The sequence below is a fragment of the Arvicanthis niloticus genome, chromosome 7 (genome assembly GCF_011762505.2).
Source record: "Arvicanthis niloticus isolate mArvNil1 chromosome 7, mArvNil1.pat.X, whole genome shotgun sequence".
Taxonomy (NCBI): domain Eukaryota; kingdom Metazoa; phylum Chordata; class Mammalia; order Rodentia; family Muridae; genus Arvicanthis; species Arvicanthis niloticus.
In genome coordinates, this window is record NC_047664.1 from 10,678,394 (window position 1) to 10,696,886 (window position 18,493).

At 43.5% G+C, this 18,493-nt stretch overlaps 1 protein-coding gene across 4 annotated transcripts in view; it reads right to left on the reverse strand.

The window, feature by feature from the left end:
* Positions 1 to 18,493, reverse strand: part of Mlip (muscular LMNA interacting protein) — a 314,951-nt gene that overhangs the window by 274,130 nt on the left and 22,328 nt on the right. The gene's annotated exons all lie outside the window — the stretch shown is intronic.

Here is an 18,493-nt window from a genome sequence, read left to right on the forward strand (position 1 = left end):
CAACTAACTGACCACATGAAGCTCACAAAGAAGGAAGACCAAGTGGGCATGCCTCGGTCCTTCTTGGAAGGAGTGACAGAATGCTCAAGAGAGCAAATAAGGTGACAAAGTGTGGGACAGAAAGTCAAGGAGGGGCCATCGGGAGACCATTCTACCTTGATATCCATCCCATGTGCAGTCACCGAAGATAGACGCCAATATGGATGTCAGGAAGTGCATGCTTACAGGAGCCTGATGCAACTGTCTCCTCGAAGATCTGCCGGAGTCTGACATATGCAGAGGCTGATGCTCACAGCAACCCATTGATCTGATCAAGGGTTCCCAATGAAGAAGTTAGAGGACTGAAGGAGCTGAAAGGGTTGGTGGCCCTAAGAGGAGAGCAACAGTGCCAGCCAACCAGAGCTCCCTAGGGTTTAAATCAGCAGCCTGGGAGCACAAAGAGAGGCACCCATGACTTCAGCTGTATACTTAGGGGAGGATGGCCTTGTCAGGCATGGGAGGGAGAGGAGATCCTTGGTCCCATGAAGGCTGAACACTGAGTGGGGAGGAATTCGAGGGTGGGGAGGGGGAGTGAGGGGTAGGCGGGGGCAAACCCTTGTGGAGGCAGGAGGGGGGATGGAATAGGGGGTTCCTGGGTGGTGGGGGGAATGGGGTAAGGGGATAAAATCTGAAATGTAAACATAACATCCAATAAAAAATATGAAAAAAAAAGAAATGGCAGAAGGAGGGAGTGGTACACACATAATAAGATGACCTAAGCATTAGAAACAAGATTCATAATATAGACATATTTCCTTAGTGTTCATCAAGCAAGCTAGTATCAGTGTTAACCAATCATGTGGTCGGTTTGTGTCCATGACAATAGACTTATGTCACCATACCTTGATAAGAGCTACAGGTAAAAGAGTTTATATTGCCTGAGCTTTTACTAGAGGTAGTAAGTGTAAATCTCTTCAGGAACTGGCTAGTAACCTTCAAATAGTCAAGTGGGCATGTCGTAAAAAAGTAGGAATGGGGCTGGAATGAGCTGCACACTGCAGCATAGGAAGCATGGGATTCCAAGACACGCCCTTCATTCTTATTTGGTTGGCTGTGATTTTCTGTACTTGATATAGAAGCCCACTACATAAGCCATCTTGGTTCACCTTCCCAGTCCAAATATTATACGTTTTCCAAAGTAATTGGACTCATCTATAAAATATCCTGATTTTCTGATATCATAATGAATTAATTTTTGTATTTAAGCTTCACGGGATGAAAGGGGGAAAATACTTCATTATCAATGTCTGTTGATGAGATTAGGCTATTGAACTGCCAATATAGAAATTTCATTAAAGACTAACATTAATTCAAGGGAAATATCAGACTTTAGTAATCTATAGGTTCCAGGATAGTGAATCCAAAATGAAGGTCTAAGGAATCAAGGCCAGGCGAATGTAGACAGCTGCCACATAATTAACCAGGGGAATTTAAGACCAAAGTATAAAGGAAGGAATTATACAGATTTCTAACCTTCGGGCCTAGAATCAAGCCACCCAGAATCACATGTGATTCTTGTGTTTTGACATTTTCAAGGGCTGCACATATGCTGGACCTGATGTTTCAGGAACCTTCCCTCTCCTCCTCCTGCTCTTCCTGCTCTTCCTGCTCTTCCTCCTGCTCTTCCTCCTGCTCTTCCTCCTGCTCTTCCTCCTGCTCCTGCTCCTGCTCCTGCTCCTGCTCCTGCTCCTGCTCCTGCTCCTGCTCCTGCTCCTGCTCCTGCTCCTGCTCCTGCTCCTGCTCCTGCTCCTGCTCCTGCTCCTCCTCCTGCTCCTCCTCCTGCTCCTCCTCCTGCTCCTCCTCCTGCTCCTCCTCCTCCTCCTCCTCCTCCTCCTTCTCACTTTTAGTACCACATCGTACGTAGATTAGTCATCTGTTCAAGTTCCATAGAGCAACTCCCCGCTCTTCCCTGTGCCTTATAGCAGCAAGCTCTATGGCCTCTCCCTCGCACAGTACTGTACCCAGCTACCAGTATCTGTTCTCTATCACATATCCTTCTTTCTTGATGAGTTCAGAAGCAATGCAAAGGCAAGAATCTGTTTTATTAATATTTATTGTCTCAGTTCTTTAAACATCATTTGGAACATGGTGAACAGCGGTTCCTTAAGTGAATACATGTCAAATGAGAATTCATTCAAGATGCATGTTTTAGATGACACTTCTGAAAAGTAAGATGTTTCTGCAAATAGAAGATGCGACACATGTGCTGTCAGGTAACAGATCCTCCCAAGGAGAGTTGTCTATATATCTCCAAAATTGCAAGGTAAAGAAACAGGCTCTCTTTTCTAAAAGTAGATACAATGCTTGGACTGGTTGCAGCTGTCCTGTGGCCAGGAGCAAAAGGCTGAGACTTATGACACCATACAATCTGACATCTTTAAACCAGCTCTGTCATTCTTAACAATGACTAGACTTCTTGTTTGAGAAAAAAAAAGTTGAAAAAAATCAAGGCAAGCTAAAATATTTTTAAGAGGGATAACAGTTACTTGAGAGAAGGATATTATTCTGAAAGAAATTCATTATACTGCGAGTGGATTAATAATGTTCAGGAGAAAAGTGGTGCATAATAAATTGGTATTGTTTGCTCCTTCTCAAAGCAAATGCATATACCTAAAAAGTTATTTATTAAATTGCAAATATTCTCTATTTCAACGAACAGTAAACAACTTCAGGAACCAAGGCATTCATACATAAAGCAAATAATTGGCTCTGCAACACAAAACAATAAAGTAAAAAAAAAAAAATCTACGCATTCATTTTCATCATCCTTCCCAGTGGAATATAATGAGCAAAAACACCATCATAGTTCCTGTAGTGCTATGGACTGACGTGTTTGATAAAATACACTTAAAGTAAACAATTAGAAGTGTGTGTGTGTGTGTGTGTGTGCGCGTGCGCGCGCGTGCGCGCACGCACTGTGACACAGGGTCTTTGCCTGTTTAGAGCTGGCCAACCAGTGAGCACCCTGGATCCACCTGTCTCCAGATCCCTGGTGCTAAGGGTACAGGTGCATGCCATGGTACCCAGCTTTTACATGGGTACTGAAAATCTGAACTGAGATACTGATACTTGGACAGGCAAGACGTTACCCACAGAGCCATCTCCTTAGCCCAAACATTGAGAAACTTCAATAAGCCCACAATCTTATTTGATCGATTGTTTTATTCCAAATTTTATGATTCTAAACTCATTTCAGTTAGTATTTGTAAATAAAAGACAACCTAAACCTAAATACCTCTCTTTGTTTCCCCACTCTATTGAAAAAAACTTCAGTGCAGCCTATTTTACCATGCCTATGGTTTCAGTTGAGCGACAGAAACATCAATGGCAGCAATATTAAGCCATTTTCCAAGGAAAGCAGAAGGGCGGGAAAAGAAAAGAAAGGGTTCAAAAAGCCTATGAACCACGGAGGACACCAGCGCTGGCTCCATCTTCTGTGTCCGAGTCATGGATCCTGAAGCACCACACTGCTGTCTTCACCTGAAGCTGAAGATTCAGTCAGGATAATTCAAGGCACCTTTGAGATAACCAGAGATTGTTTGGCGTATGAGATGGAGACATTTCCAAACATAGTAAGCGGTGGGTAGAAACCAGCACGTGAGGAGGCAAAGGCACCTGCAGACCATGTACCCCAGAAGCTCTGGGGAACGCAATGAAACAGAAGAAATCAAGACAAAAATAGATCTGATACATCCCATTATGGCTAATAAGCCAAGAAGACAATGCTAAAATTGTATAGGCTGCCACTGCCTCTTTTTGATGTTTTAGCAATGAAGGCATGTAGATTATTTTATATAGCAGACTGTTAGTGCTGGGGTCAGCAGGGTTCAGCTGTACATTAAAAGGCAGCATTAAAATTTGCATAGATTCTAATAAAATCCAGAGAATCTCAAAGTGCTAAATGCCAAAGGTACTTTTTCCCCTTTCAAGCTATACTCTATAACAGCCACTAATGTGAAATTACTCGCAAAATGGTTTAATCAAAATCCCAAATGCTAATGGGTGAATGTGTTATTTGCAAGCATCGTTTAGTAGGCAGACTTCACCAAAATTAAATCCGTGTTAATTTTGTGTTCTGAAATACAGATGCGAACCAGAGAAAGCCAGAGGGTAGCTAGTCAAGTCTTTGCCAAAAATGCTAAGTTTAACTGTTCCAATGCTGCCACGTACTCTTGGGCAGTAAACAGAAAAAAAATCCCTGTGCTTAATGCCAGGTTGATGTTTTAAACCTGCAAAGCATTAAGACTAGGCTGAGCATGCGGTCCCTGCCCTCTGTGATTTTTTACTATCGCACAGTAAAATAAGCACATGTGTACCAGTGCCTAGAATTTTAATTGTGGGGAGTAGTGCAACAGATGTTAGAATCACGATAGACCCTGAGCTAAGAAAAGTAGAAATGAACGGTCAGAGGAAAACAAATTTTTCTGAGTGGATTCAGTAAGAAAAGGAAAGGAAGTGCTTCTGCACTCTACCACACAATATATACAAAGGCCCAGCTGAGACTGGTAGAGTGTTAAATTGATTATCATTTCCATGCACAGCCATTTATACCCCTGGTTCTGAAAGGATGTATCAGGATTGTATGGAACAGTATCATAAAATATGTAACACTAAACTCTGGCCAATGTACTCCTTGGATCTAACTTCTAATCTCACACAATCGGAGAGGCCACCTGGCACTGTAAGCTAAAGGGGGTTTTGTCACAAAAAGAAGTCCCTCTAAAGCAATGTATAAAACGAAAGGACTGAAAACCACAGAACTCAATACTGTAAGCAAATGAAGTTGAAATTGCAGATATGGAGCCTCCAAATGTGAATCTATTTCCAGCAGCCATGGTGGTGCTAGGAACAGCCCAAGCTCCCTGAGTCACCCTCCGGTGCTGTGTGTGCCATCATGCCGATAATTTAACCGTGACTCTCACACTTGCCACCTGGATGTTTGCCTCAAATGGGGCTGCCTCTTTCCTCTGAGACCATCTTAAGAAAGAATCCAGTGAGTCTGCTCCATCTTTGCTGTGTTGCCTTTTAAACTGAGGCTCCACCCCTGACTCCTGACAACTTCTAATGACTGAGCTCAGGAGCTAGCACTTCTGTCTCAAGTGGTGCTAGAAATGATTGGCAGCTACTGCCATCATTATCATGTAGGACTCAAACGCCAGGAATACAGTGCAAATACAAATACAAAATGCCAGAATTACAATAATCCAGATATAGGAAGCTTTAGGTGGTGCCTTCATTTTAAATCCCAAAAATTATATCTACTTACTTGTATGTGTACATATATCTGAAGCATATATATATACATATATATATACATATATATGCCATGTTAAAATATACATCTGAAGCATATATCTGTAAACATGAAAACACTGCAGGTTATATAGATATAGAATCCTATACATTGTTCAAATAACTGGCACAATAATAAATTTTATATAAATTATGTCAGACAAGAAATTGTTTGGAAATTTTTTTTGATCAATTCCTCACATTGTATAGAGAAGTAAATACCACAGTAAGCCAAGATCTGAGTTTTAAAAATAAAACTGCAAAAGTATAGGGCAGCAGGATATGTCCTCTGTGATACAGAATAAGAAATGCTTTCTAACTATGACTAAAACCAAACCCCAGAGGCACCTGGAGAAAATAATGCCAAATTGAACTAAATGTTTTTAACTGTAAAACTCAAAGGGACATAGGCAAAGTCAGATCACAAAATACAAGCCAGAAGGAAATGTTTTCAATATACATAATATTGATGTATCATAGATAAAGGGCTACTACCCCAAGTATAAAAAAAAAAAAAAAAAAAAAAAAAAAACTTTAAAAGTTGAGGGGACAAAGAAAAATACTATCAATCAATGGGCAAAATAATACAAACAACTTACTCATATGAATAGATATTCACTCCATTAATATTATTAATAATGCACAGTGACAAAAATCACAGGATATTACTCAGCAGTCAGGTTTGGAAAAATTCAACAGCCTGAGCAGAGGGCATAGGGAAGCAAGAAGTCCATACATCATTATTGGGGTACAAAGTGCTGCCGCCCCACAGAATATTTAACAAACTGAATGGAATTCCCTCTCAACCCTAGGAATCCTGCTCCCAGAAATTTATCCCCAAAATATCCCTTCAACAGTTTAAAATACATGCGGGAGTTTATTCACTGTAACTGAAAATTTTAGAAGCAGTCATAGAAGATTGAATCAACTCTGAAAGAAGCACGGGATAGCTACTGTGCTGTTCTGCAAAGGATGAGCGAGTCCTTTGACTAAGGGAGGACACTAGCCAACAGATCATAGAAAGTGAAACTAGCCTCCCGCTGGCGAAGAGATACCACACTGTGACTTGGCTTACAGAAAAACAAAATTTAATGTTTCTCTGTACAGGGGCAAAAAAGAAGCAGCATGTTGGCTGACTAGAAAGGATGCGTAGAGGAGGAATATGGAGGGCGGGACGCGTTCTGGATCCACCTGCTTTTACCGTTTTACTTCTGGAAACAAGTTGATGTTTCATGTACTCATATCAAGGCTCAGAGAACATCACAGAAGAGGGGCGGAAAGAATGTGGGAGTGGAGGAGGGGAAGGAAGTCTGTGAAATACTGTCTTCTAGATATGTTTCCGGCATCCCCTAAGCACACAGTATTGGTGCTTACCCTCCTAAGGCTGGGGCCCTGGGCTTTCCCTCATGGAGAGAGGAGGAGCTCCTGAAGCTTCGCTCCTCCCTGAGGAGATGCAGGGAGTTGTGGTTGGTGGGGAAGGGAGGGCCACATCCTTGAGGCGTGTAGCTACCCGGTGAGCTGGAGAAACAACCCACCTCATACTGCACAGCAGGGCACAAAAAAAAAAAACAAATGCAAGATGAAAGCAAGAGAAAACTGGCTGGGAGGGGAAGGTGTTCCCCGCAGGCAGGATAATGGGGGATGTGATCAAAATGTATAAGCATGGGTAAAACTGTAAATGAATAAATACGTTTAGAGAGAAAGAAAATACTTTTCCGACCGACTAAAATTTCCTCAGCTATTAAAAACAAAGCTAACAGGGCAAAGAGGGGCCGCTACCGCAAATTAGCTCAAGTGTGTGTCAAATGAAAGTTATAATCACTGCAGAGGGCCAAAACTGTTTCTCAGACAATCCGGGTTATTATCTAATAATAATGAGTTATTATATGATTTTCATCGCAAGCTCCCCTGCCCCCAGTCGTGGTCAGGGAGGGAAGATGGAAGAAGAGGAGAGGGAAGACTCTCCCTCCTTTCCAGTGCTTTTATTTTGTTGTAGGTTCAGTATGAGCAAAGCCATTGTTTTTAGATGTGCTATAGGACTGGGGAAATGTGTGGAAGCTTTGGGAAGCCATGGCTCTCACCCTGGGGAAGAAAAAACCAGCAAATGTGAGATGGGGACTGTGTTCTGGCACCACCCAGTCCCGGTGGATGAATGCCCTCTCCATGCAACTACGGGACCAAATGAGGGCGCTGACAGGACCAGGGTTTCAGGCTGCAGCTTGTGGGGTTGGAGGGTGTAATAGATGGACGTGCATTGTGGGTTGGCAGTGAGACCTGCAATTTTAGTTTAAAGAGTATATTTATGGTTTGGGATAAAGATGACTTCATCCCAGCTAGAATAAAGCTTTGGTTGTAAAGTTCTACATGCTACTTGCCAACTAGAACACTATTCTTCCATAGTCTTGGGCAGACGAAGGTATTTATAGTCACACAAAGCCAAATCCCCACAGAAGGCATTGGCCATGAACTGGAGGTCCTGAGGCTGACACAGTGGCTAAAATATGAGTGTGTGGTACATATACATGTAGATCCATCTGTATGTACTATGTACAGTATACATGCATGTTTGTGTGAATGCTTACATGCCTGTATTTCTGGATCTTCTAACTAAAAAGTCTGGAAAGAGATATCTCAGAAGCAGTGAGTACAGCTGGTGACCTTGATCCTGAATGCTGTTCTCCACTAAAAGGAAATAGAAATCCTTGAGGAAGTGGATTGAGGCAAGGTTCCAGATCTTTAAATACAAGGTGAGCCTAGAATATGCTGTTACATCAGAACATAAGAATATGTTCATAAAAATAACACCTGTATAACAACAACACGGGCACACAAAACCAGGTTGAAAGTCTCACAACTGGTGATCTAGAACAATATAAGCACTGAGCTGAGTGTAGGTAAGAAGTGGTGGTTGTCTGAAATGCAGTACAGAAATAGGAACTGTGTATCCATACAGAAAATGCATACTACTGTGGTTTTACTATGTATGTTCCCCAGATTCCTACAATAGACCATGGAGGACCCTGAGCTAATGACTGGGGTAAGTGCAGAGTCTGGAGGATTAGAGGGTTGTGGGTGGGATTGAGGGGTCCTGAAGACACACAGAAGGCACTCATCATGAGAAAGGGGCCAAACAAGATGCACAAGCTTTAGCGAACCGCCAGTGGCTCGGCCCTTAAGGCTCCCGCCCGCAGAGGGCACCCCGTCTCTTGGTGCGCCGGTTCGGGTCCCGCCGTCTCTCCCGTCTTCCCGCCTCATCTCATGGGAAAAAAAAAAAAAAAAAAAAAAAAAAAAAAAAAAAAAAAAAAAAAAAAAAAAGATGCACAAGCTTTGATGGTGCCTTGATCTCTGACTTCTTAGCATCTATAACCATGATTAATATAGGAGAGTAGCTTAAGACACACACACACACACTAGGAGAAAGGAGAGTTCTAGGCTCCAGTTAAATGTCCCAGTGCTGGCTGAAAAACAAAACAAAATCCCAGAGTAGATACTGCCACATTAATGATTGGCTCAGGCAAGATTCCTCAATAGATGCTAAAACTAACGGGACATTTAGGTAAAACTGCTGATGGCTGCACAGTATTAAACTGTCTCTCTGTAAACCATTTGCAATGGGGAAAATAATGATCATTTATAGCTAGAGAATTGGAGCAACCACTTTGTGTGATGAAAATCATTACCTGTGGGGCGGACCAGCTCTCTGAGAAGCGTGCATGTCAGAAATGCTACATTCTGGCATCAATACCCAGCCTGAATGTAGTCGTGAAGAAACATCAGACAAATTCATAGAGAGAGGAGACTTCTACTCTTGCCACAAAACTTCCAATGCTATAAAAGTGGGGAAAGTCTGCAGAAATGTTTCAGGGATGTTGAACACACCTGCCGGCTACAACTTGTGCTGAGGCAGAAGTAAGCTGCATTGCACGTCAGTCGAATGGGAGAACATTACAGTGTAAATTAGATAAAAGAATCAGTCATATATTTTCTCTAATTGCCAGCTTCCCTGAATGTACATGTTATTGAATAGGACAGCAAACAAACAGTCTAGTAGGTAGAGATGATGTCACCAGTGCATGGACCCTGGGAACTGGTTAAATACTGTTCTTCATGCTATTCTGACTCAAGAAACATCTATGAGTATGAAATTACTTCTAGACAAAAAGACACACAAAGACATACATATGTACACACACATATACATCATATACATATGTCTTCAAGAAGTGACATCTGCCTCACCAGTAGAATGTGTGACTTGAGGAATATTTTCAAAAGAAAAAGAAAAAGAAACACCCATTTGTTAAAAGTCATCCTATCTTTTGCTTGGCTCGATTGACCACAGATAGAATGAAGAGATGTAACGTTTGCTTAGACTGGAAGATAAATCAGTCTGTCAAGGGTGGCAAAATCACTGCTAATGAAATGAGCTGTCTCGGTGATGGACGGGAAGAAAAAGAAATGCCTGTGGCGCGCAGGTGCTCAGAACTCAGGACCTCTGGGGACACTGTCCTCAGTGGGAACCCTTCCTGTGAATTCCATTGGCTCGTGGTTTGTTCTCACCTTTCAAAGGCTGACTACCAAACCCCAGGGTGATATTGAATATCTGGGCCCTGGATGTATTGGCTTTCTTAATATCAATATTTAACTCCCATCAAGCCAGCCATACGGATCTAATAAATACAGAATAAATACAGAAATAGCAATTGTGTATCTCAAACAGGAGGGGCTGGGAAGACTAGGCTGTGTTCTGAAAGTTCCTCTGGATGCCAGCATGAGCGATTTCACTTAAGTTTCACGATAAAATAAGAGCATCCTCTGTGGGAATTTAAAACTGAGCACAGATACTCAAAGCTTAAAAAAAATAACAGGGAGAATAAAAACCTCCCCAGACACATGTCACATTTTTCTATGATTTGCTAACTGCTAAAAAATGGTGCTTTTTTGGCCTCCCGCTTTGAACTACAGAGAAGACACAGCTGAACAACGCCGTTTCTCTCAGGTAAAATACTGTAGATTAAGTGCAATCTAGACCTCTATAAAGTGTGATCAGCACTTCTAGTGAGCTGAAATCTTCCCCATTCCAGAAGATAACACACACTCTCTCTCTCTCCCCCTCTCTCTTTCTCTCTCTCTCTCTCTGTGTCTCTCACACATACACACACTCTCTCTCTCACACACACACACACTTTTTCACACTCACACACACACTCACACACACTCTCTCTCACACATACTTTCTCACACACACTCTCATGCATACACACACTCTCTCACACACACACTGTCACACACACATACACTCTCACACACACTCTTTCACAAACTCTCTCACACACATTCATACACATATACACTCTTTCATACACACACTTTAGCACACACACTCTCTCACACACTGTCACACACACACTCTCACACACAGTCTTTCACACACACACTCACACACTATCACACACACTTTCAAACATACATACTTTCTCATACACACTCTCTCACACTCACACACACACACTCACACACTATCACACACACTCTCTCTCACACTCACACACACTCTCAAACACACTCTCTCTCACACACACATTCTGTCTTTCTCTCTCTTTCTTTCTCTTTCTTTCTCTCTCTCTCTCTCTCTCTCTCTCTCTCTCACACACACACACACACACAAACACACACAAACACACAAACACACGGCACACACATGGTGGAGAGAACAGGAGAAGAAAACATAATCAGAGATGAAGGCTGGCAGTGAAATAACAGAGGAAAGCCTTTCAAAGGTCAAAGAGTGAAACCTGCAGGGAAACCATGCTGAAGCCAGGCAGGTTGATGGTTTTTCTACTCAACATATCACAAGGGAGCCAACCAGCTAACCATAGGTCCGCTGATTACAGACAGGGGAAACTGTGAGCTGCCCAGTTGAGTCGGCCTGAAATGAAAACCACTCAGCTGAAGTCTATAATGTCCATTCTAAATTCAAACTGAACAGAAAAGTTTAAAAACGGGTACTTCTGGAAACACTTCCTTGGTGACTTTTTGAGAAAACACTTTAGAAAGCTTTAGAACTTAAGAGAAAAAAAGACATTTTCATTTGTCAGAAGTTCATGGCTTCCTCCTCACACAGCAGATAAACTTTAAAAGGGCTGCGTTAGGAGCCCACAAAGCAATACCCACGAGTCACTGAGTAAAACACATGTCACATTTTTTGGCAGAACTGTATCCACACATTACTGTGATTGGTAAATCCCACAAATGAAGCTAACATTTCTTGGTGATGTTCTCATGTTTTTTTTAAGTCTTCACTCTTAATAAAATTTCTGAGGGAGAGCCACAGATGTGGCCTTTCATTGTTCTGCAATACTGAAAACTAAGTCATGTCACAGGCTTTTTAATATAACTCTCTTTCTTCTGGGTGGTTCTAATAAGAAATACTCATAAGGATAAGATGCTATCATTGCCCTAACACACATCCCAAATCCAGCCCCTGTGGTACCCAGGAGGTCTTGACACAGTATTATATTAAAGTCAGGTCTAAATCTGACCTGGACTGAGGTCCTCCCTCTGTTAAGTTATACGTGTTTCGTACTTCATGTGACCCAATGTGTTGCGTATGCACACCACTTTGGGGGTTGCATGTAGCTTATCCTCAACTGCTCCAAAGTCAACTTACCAAAGCTACAAACTGGTCAGCTCTTAACTCTGCATGGTGCTTCTACAACACCTTCAAGGCAAGATGGTTTCTTCTAACCACCAGGACTCAGAGGTTTATGCCTGCCTGTAACCCCAGCAGCTGACAGACTGAGGCAGGAGGATCAGAGTTCAAGGTCATCCACAGCTACCCAGTGGGTTCACACACAGACTAGGATGCATAAGACCCTGCCTCAAATATAAGTAAATAAACGTTTATTCCTTCAGACTTTTCCCTCTTCTGATCCAACCCATAGATCCTAAATGGTCTCCGACTTACTTAGAAAAATTAAAAGGTCAAGAGCAGACACAGGAAGAACCATGTTGCCAGGGCAACAGGCTGAAGCCTCGTGGACCAAGAGTAGCCATGTCTCCCTCCTGCCCTCTCTCACTTCATCTTGCTACTCCTAGAGCCTTACAGGGATTCTCAGCAGGGGCAGGGGTCTGGGGTAGGGGTAAGAAGAGATGCATGGGCTTTATTCCAGCAACACCTACATGATGTTCTGGGTGCTCTGATACTATTAAAAAGGTTAGTAACCTTTTCTCCTTCCTTGTAAAATGCAGTTGGGTGAGCCATGTCGAGAGTCAACTTACTGTAAGTAATCATCATATTAACAGTAGACAACTTTTCCCTTCTGAGACATTGAGAAAAATAAGCTTGTCTCTCTTTTGTGGAAGATTTGAAAGGGGGAAATACCTCAGAAGAACTTTAGAGGTTTACTTTATGGGTCCGGTTACTTTTTCCCCACCGAGTATTCTCCAAGCAAATGAGACAAGTTGCTTATTGCAGATGCTGAGACAGATTTAGGATCAATATCTGGGAAGGATTGGGACAGGGATGGATAAGGCAAAGGGGAAAGTCAGTATGCCTCAGGCAGGCCACTCTGGGCTTGACAGATCCCACTGGATGAAAGAACATTTTCCTCCCAGCCTTCACTGAAGGTGGGCTCATGGCTGGAGGGAGGCGCAGGAAATGACATCTAGTTGAGGGCCACACTCCCCATAGCTGGCCAGCAAGGATAAGGCACCACGATTTCTACTGCATTGCTGCAAACAGACTCCACCGGGCACAACCCAGCCGCTTCCATCAAAAGCACTACCATTCCCTGCCAAAGTCACCCAGCAGTCCCAAACCACTTTTAAAAACACAAGGACAAGGATGTGAGCTCCGGGAGCCTTGCTGTGGGCTTGTTCCCATGTTTCCATCTGGAAAACCACTGTTAGCCTATGGTCCTTGGCCTAAAACTTCAGCCCTCCCTGCCTGGGGATCCCTTGATATAAAAGGCAGCCAGTGGGGTGGCAGCAGAGCAACCTTACAGGTTGACTTCCTGAAACCAGGGTGATTTCTGGCTTGCTAGGTAGTTGGACTCGAAGCTCCAGCCAGCATGGGCAAGTGCTCACTAGTTGTTTGGTGAGCAGCAGAGTTCACACGCCCTGTTCTTATTGTGGCTGCCCAAGGAAAAGCAACCACAGAAGTCAAGGAGCATGAGAAGTCCTCCTGAGCCAGGCTTCCTCTGGGAGTTTCTTTCCTTCTCTAGCGTGATCATCTTTATCGCCCAGCTATGAGCAGCTGCTGCCCTTCGTTGCCAAGGGACTTACTCTGGAGATAATCGTTGTCGAGCATGTGTGGGTTCTGACAGCCTGCCAGAGACCAGTGTTTGGTTTTTGCCCCTCTATGTGAGCATGTCAATTCTCGGGACGGATTACCGGTTCTAGACCATTGCCAAGGTCAAGAAAGTCACCAGTAGCTGTGTGCTTTAACTCAGTACTCAGTGCTCGGGCTTACTGAAGACCTGGGCGTGTTGGCCCTACTTCTGATCTTGTCTTTTAAACAATTCTCTTCCCTACATGTGTTATTAACTTAAAATTCTAGGACCTGGGATATGAGGCTCATATCAAGGGGACACTTCTGGCCCTGTATTCACAGCCATAACTCAATCGCCTTCAAGAAAAACTTAAGATTTGAATCATCTATTTAATGACGCTCAGGTGCTCGGACGATATCCCAGTCAGTGTTTGTAACAAGGGAAAAATCGGTATGAAACTCTGGCTGCGAGGTTGTACCAGACTGAGATGATTCTTCTCTGTAAGCCAACCAAAAATTTGCTTAAAACGTACAAGAAGTCAGTTTTTGCTCCTTCAAAGATTTATTCAAAAATAAAAAAATAAAAAAATAAAAATAAAAAAAGATAAGCAAATGGCCATAAAGGAACAAGCCACAAAGAAAACGCTTGTGTTCTACTGGGAGAGACTGCCCCCTGCTGGCCACCTTCTGCCATGCAACCGCCTTTTGGAGTTCGCTTCCAAAATGCTAACGCTACTTCTGCATCTGATCTAGAACTGCATTTATCTGGGAAGAAATGCCCCGGAAACCCTACTTCAAAATGTAGTGATAATTATATGCTTACAGGAAATTAAAGTCAGGATATGAGAGAGAGGCGAGAGAGAGAGAGAGAGAGAGAGAGAGAGAGAGAGAGAGAGAGAGAGAGAGAGGCAGTCAGAGTCAGGGGATACAGAAAAAGATGCAAAAGTCAAACAGCAGAAAGCAGTGCCAGCTAAGCAGCCGGTGAAAGGAAGCTAGAGCAGGCAGGGGTGGGGGTGGGAGTGGGGGTGGGGGTGGGGGTGGGGGTGGGGTAGGGGTAGGGGTGGGGTGGGGTGGGGTGGGGGTGGGGGTGGACCATCCACTTCCACAAATCAACGCTGCTGGACCGCCAACACAGTAAAGACACCTGAGCATGTCTCGCTATCTGCTAAGGGACACATCTCCTTCAGCTGGCTGGCGGGGTGTATAGGAGAGCCCCACCAGGCCCTAACCTGGAGGCAAACATCCGCCATCGTGCAAACCAGATTTCTGAGGCCATAGTGCAAAGCTAAAGCTTGTCTTTACCCTTTAAGGGTGTTAAGGCCAGGCACACCGTGTGGGCACACCGCATGGGCATCCTACGCACTGCGGTGACGCTGCAGGGCCTGTGGAGGACCAGAAGTTATCTGACAGGGAGCCAGATAGGAAGAGGAGCCTCAAATAGAAGGATAGCTAACTTCTAGCTTCTTCTTCACACTCTACCATGATAAATGCCTGAAAGCTTGAAACAAAGGCCTAGAGGGATTTTTTCCTCCCAACAGTAGTCCAACAAGTAGAAGGCTGGGTCACAGCGTGTTTATACCGAAGTTGTGGGTAGGCCAATCTGCTTCCCTGTCTTTATTCAATGGGGCCAACCCTAACTTAGCAGATGAAGACCCCTCTTTCTGGCTCCCAAGTCTGCCCTCAGCTCTGCAGGAAGTCTTTATCTCCATTTGCCTGTGTGTGTGTGTGTGTGTGTGTGTGTGTGTGTGTGTGTGTGTGTGTGTGTGTGTGTCTGTGTGTCTGTGTGTGTGTCTGTGTGTCTGTGTGTGTGTCTGTGTGTGTATGTGTGTGTGTGTATGTATGTGCGTGTGTGTGTGCGTGTGCGTGTGCGTGTGTGTGTGTGTGTGACACTATTAAAGCTTTTCTTAACTGGCTAATTCTAGTCTGCTCTGTCTGAGATCTCTCCCTGCTGATATCTGCTGAGCTCTGTATTTTTCCCTCCTTTTTAACTCTTTAACCTGCAGAGAAAACAAACCAAATCAAGTCCCCTAGCTTGTAACATTTTGGTGACCTCCACTTGAGACTTCTTCCAAGGTCTTTATAAACCAAACCAAAGGGGTGTCAAGGTGGCTCAGATGTTAGAAGTGTTGACTACTCCTCCAGAGGATTCAGGTTTGATTCCAACACCTACACACAGTGGCTCACAGCTGACTAACTCCAGTCCTGGAACAGTACATGGGATTCTTCTCTCTACTGAGGAAGGTAGTCTCAGGTAGAAGGCAGCCGTGGTATTTTCACTGAGCTGCAGCCCTGGCGCCTCAGGTTGCCACCTGGATGAACTCTAGAACAGCAATACAGGATCTGTGGCATAGTCAGCTCACTGCAAGATGGCTTAGTGAGCACTTGTGACCAACCTGAGGGACTGAGTTCTAATCCCAGGACCACATCAAGGAGGGAAGGAGAGAACCAACTCCTGAAAATTGTCCTCCAGCTTCCCCACCCTCTAAGTGGCACAGACATGCCGACATACTTACACACACACACAGAGAGAGACAAACACACACACACACACACACACACATACACACACACACAATGAATAAATAGAATAAACCTAAGTCAATTCAGTCTGGGTGTGCTTAAGGCTGGCAGAATATACTAAGTCTGGGTAAAAGTCAGAGGAGTACCATGTGGCTCCTAGCTCTTCCACTTAAAAAAGTCCTCTAGCCTCTCAGAATTTGTTTCCTTTATCCATAAAATGTGAGAAGTGCTTTTCTTGGGGGAAAAAATGTGAAGATCAAGTGAAATGTCTATAAAAACACGGTAAGTTCTTTCCAGGTTTTCTAAAAAGTATGGAATCAGAGAACAACATTCAAAACGACTTCTCCTTGGGAATACAGGGAATGAGGAGCCCTGAAGGGCAGAACCATCAGCTGGCACCACCCTGCCCCCTGCTGGACATTTGTGAAAGTACACCCGGGAGCCAAGGGAGGAAAGAGGATACATATCCCCAATAAACCAAGACCATTAGACATAGTAGACAACTTTCCTCAGTGACTCTCAGTGCTAATTTACAATCTATCCTATTCATTTCACATTTGAACAGGTTGTTTGTAGATTGATTTCAAATTGTCATGAAAGAAAACTATAGCCATCCATACAGAAACTGCGGGAAGTGATCAAATGAAATTGCTTCTACATATATCTGCCAAAGCTTTGGGTGTGTCCCCAAACAACCCTTTGTTGTATGGTGTGAGTGTGTGTGTGTGTGTGTGTGTGTGTGTGTGTGTGTGTGTGTGTGTGTGGAGAGACAGAGAGAGAGAGAGAGAGAGAGAGAGAGAGAGAGAGAGAGAGAGACTGATTGATTCTCAGGTCCTGAACTAGTACATTGTGAACATTTGACCCTGCAAAGACAGCACTGACACAGACAGGCATGAATCAAAGAGTCTCCCAGGTCTTTGGGGTGAGCACTCCCACATATGACTAGGTGATTTCTAATTTAGGATGCTGAAATACATTTAGAATTAATTTTCACCCTGAAAGACATCTTCTGATTTTGTATTTTTAAAAATGCTTGAATAAATGACTCTGCAAGTTTATTCCAGTATGATGCTGACTTTGTTTCCATTTCCACAGCACCGCGAAGGTGGCTTAGTTCTGACTGCATCTTTCCATACCTCAAGATTAGCATGAAGAAAGGAGCCTATGCTAAACTTGTAGCAAGCACAAGGTCCTGCGTGCACAGATGAGCACCAGGGAACCAGGAATGCCAAACATTCGGGGCTGTCTCCTCGATGAAGGAAATGAAATCTGTGCTTCCCACCCAGAAAGCCGGGAGTGGGTGCTGTTAGTGACCTGGTTAGTGACCTTTGCTATCTGTGGAACCAGACCTCCTCTAAATCCGCCAGGATGTCTATCCCAGACTCTCCCTCCCCAGGCCTTTATCTTTAGCTCCCAGTTAATAGAACCCATCTTCGGGGGAGATAACACATGTGTTTTATAGCCTAACCTCCATGCTATCTTGGTTAGAGACCAGGCCAGATCCTAGGCCTTTAAACTACAGTCCATCTTCACAGTCACATGTGCTTTACAAAGAGTTTCTGTGTAGTCAGAACTTAAGCTTTACTGGGCACCTGGAATTGTTGCCTGGAAACCTTTTTTTTTATTCCCCAAGTTGTGCTGTGTGTAAACAGGCTTACAGTAAACTGCCTGGCACCAGATCCCAGCCAGGCTGCCTGGGTCGGGCTGAGTTTACAGTCTCACCTCTTTGCTGATTGTGTGTGTCCCTGTCACCAGCCCCGGTGTCTGCAGGGACTCCCACATAAACACATTCTGCTTTGTTTCGTGTTTGTTTGATTGTCTGTTTTGCTTCATCTTTTTAAAAACTATGATTCTGTATACTTTGTGTGAGTGTTACGGTAATAGACAATGCATTTAAATGACTTAATATGTAAACAATTCAGAAGGGTTCTCATTAATATCAGTGTCTTGTCTCTTCCACACCTCCAAAGTGTTTGCAGGGAATAGAAATATAGTAAGGAATATGCTGCAATGTAAAATAATAATAATAATAAACAAAAGATTAAAATGTCATGTGTTGTCTGGCAGGTAGGTTGACAATGTCACTAATAGTATGATTGTTACATTTTTATCCTAAGTAAAACCAGTAAAATAGTGACAATTCGTTACTATAAATCAATCACAGGACAGCAGAACTCATAGACTCTGGTCCAGTGACATGACAAACATCACACGGCACACATGGCACCTACACACAGCTATGAAAAAGTGGATGTCCCATGCCAGGTTTTAAATTTTTTAAATCATGATGTGCACTATAGTCACTTAAGACTTAACCTACAAATGAATTTCACTTCGGTGCAAGGGAAATCACTAGCCTTGACCCCAGTG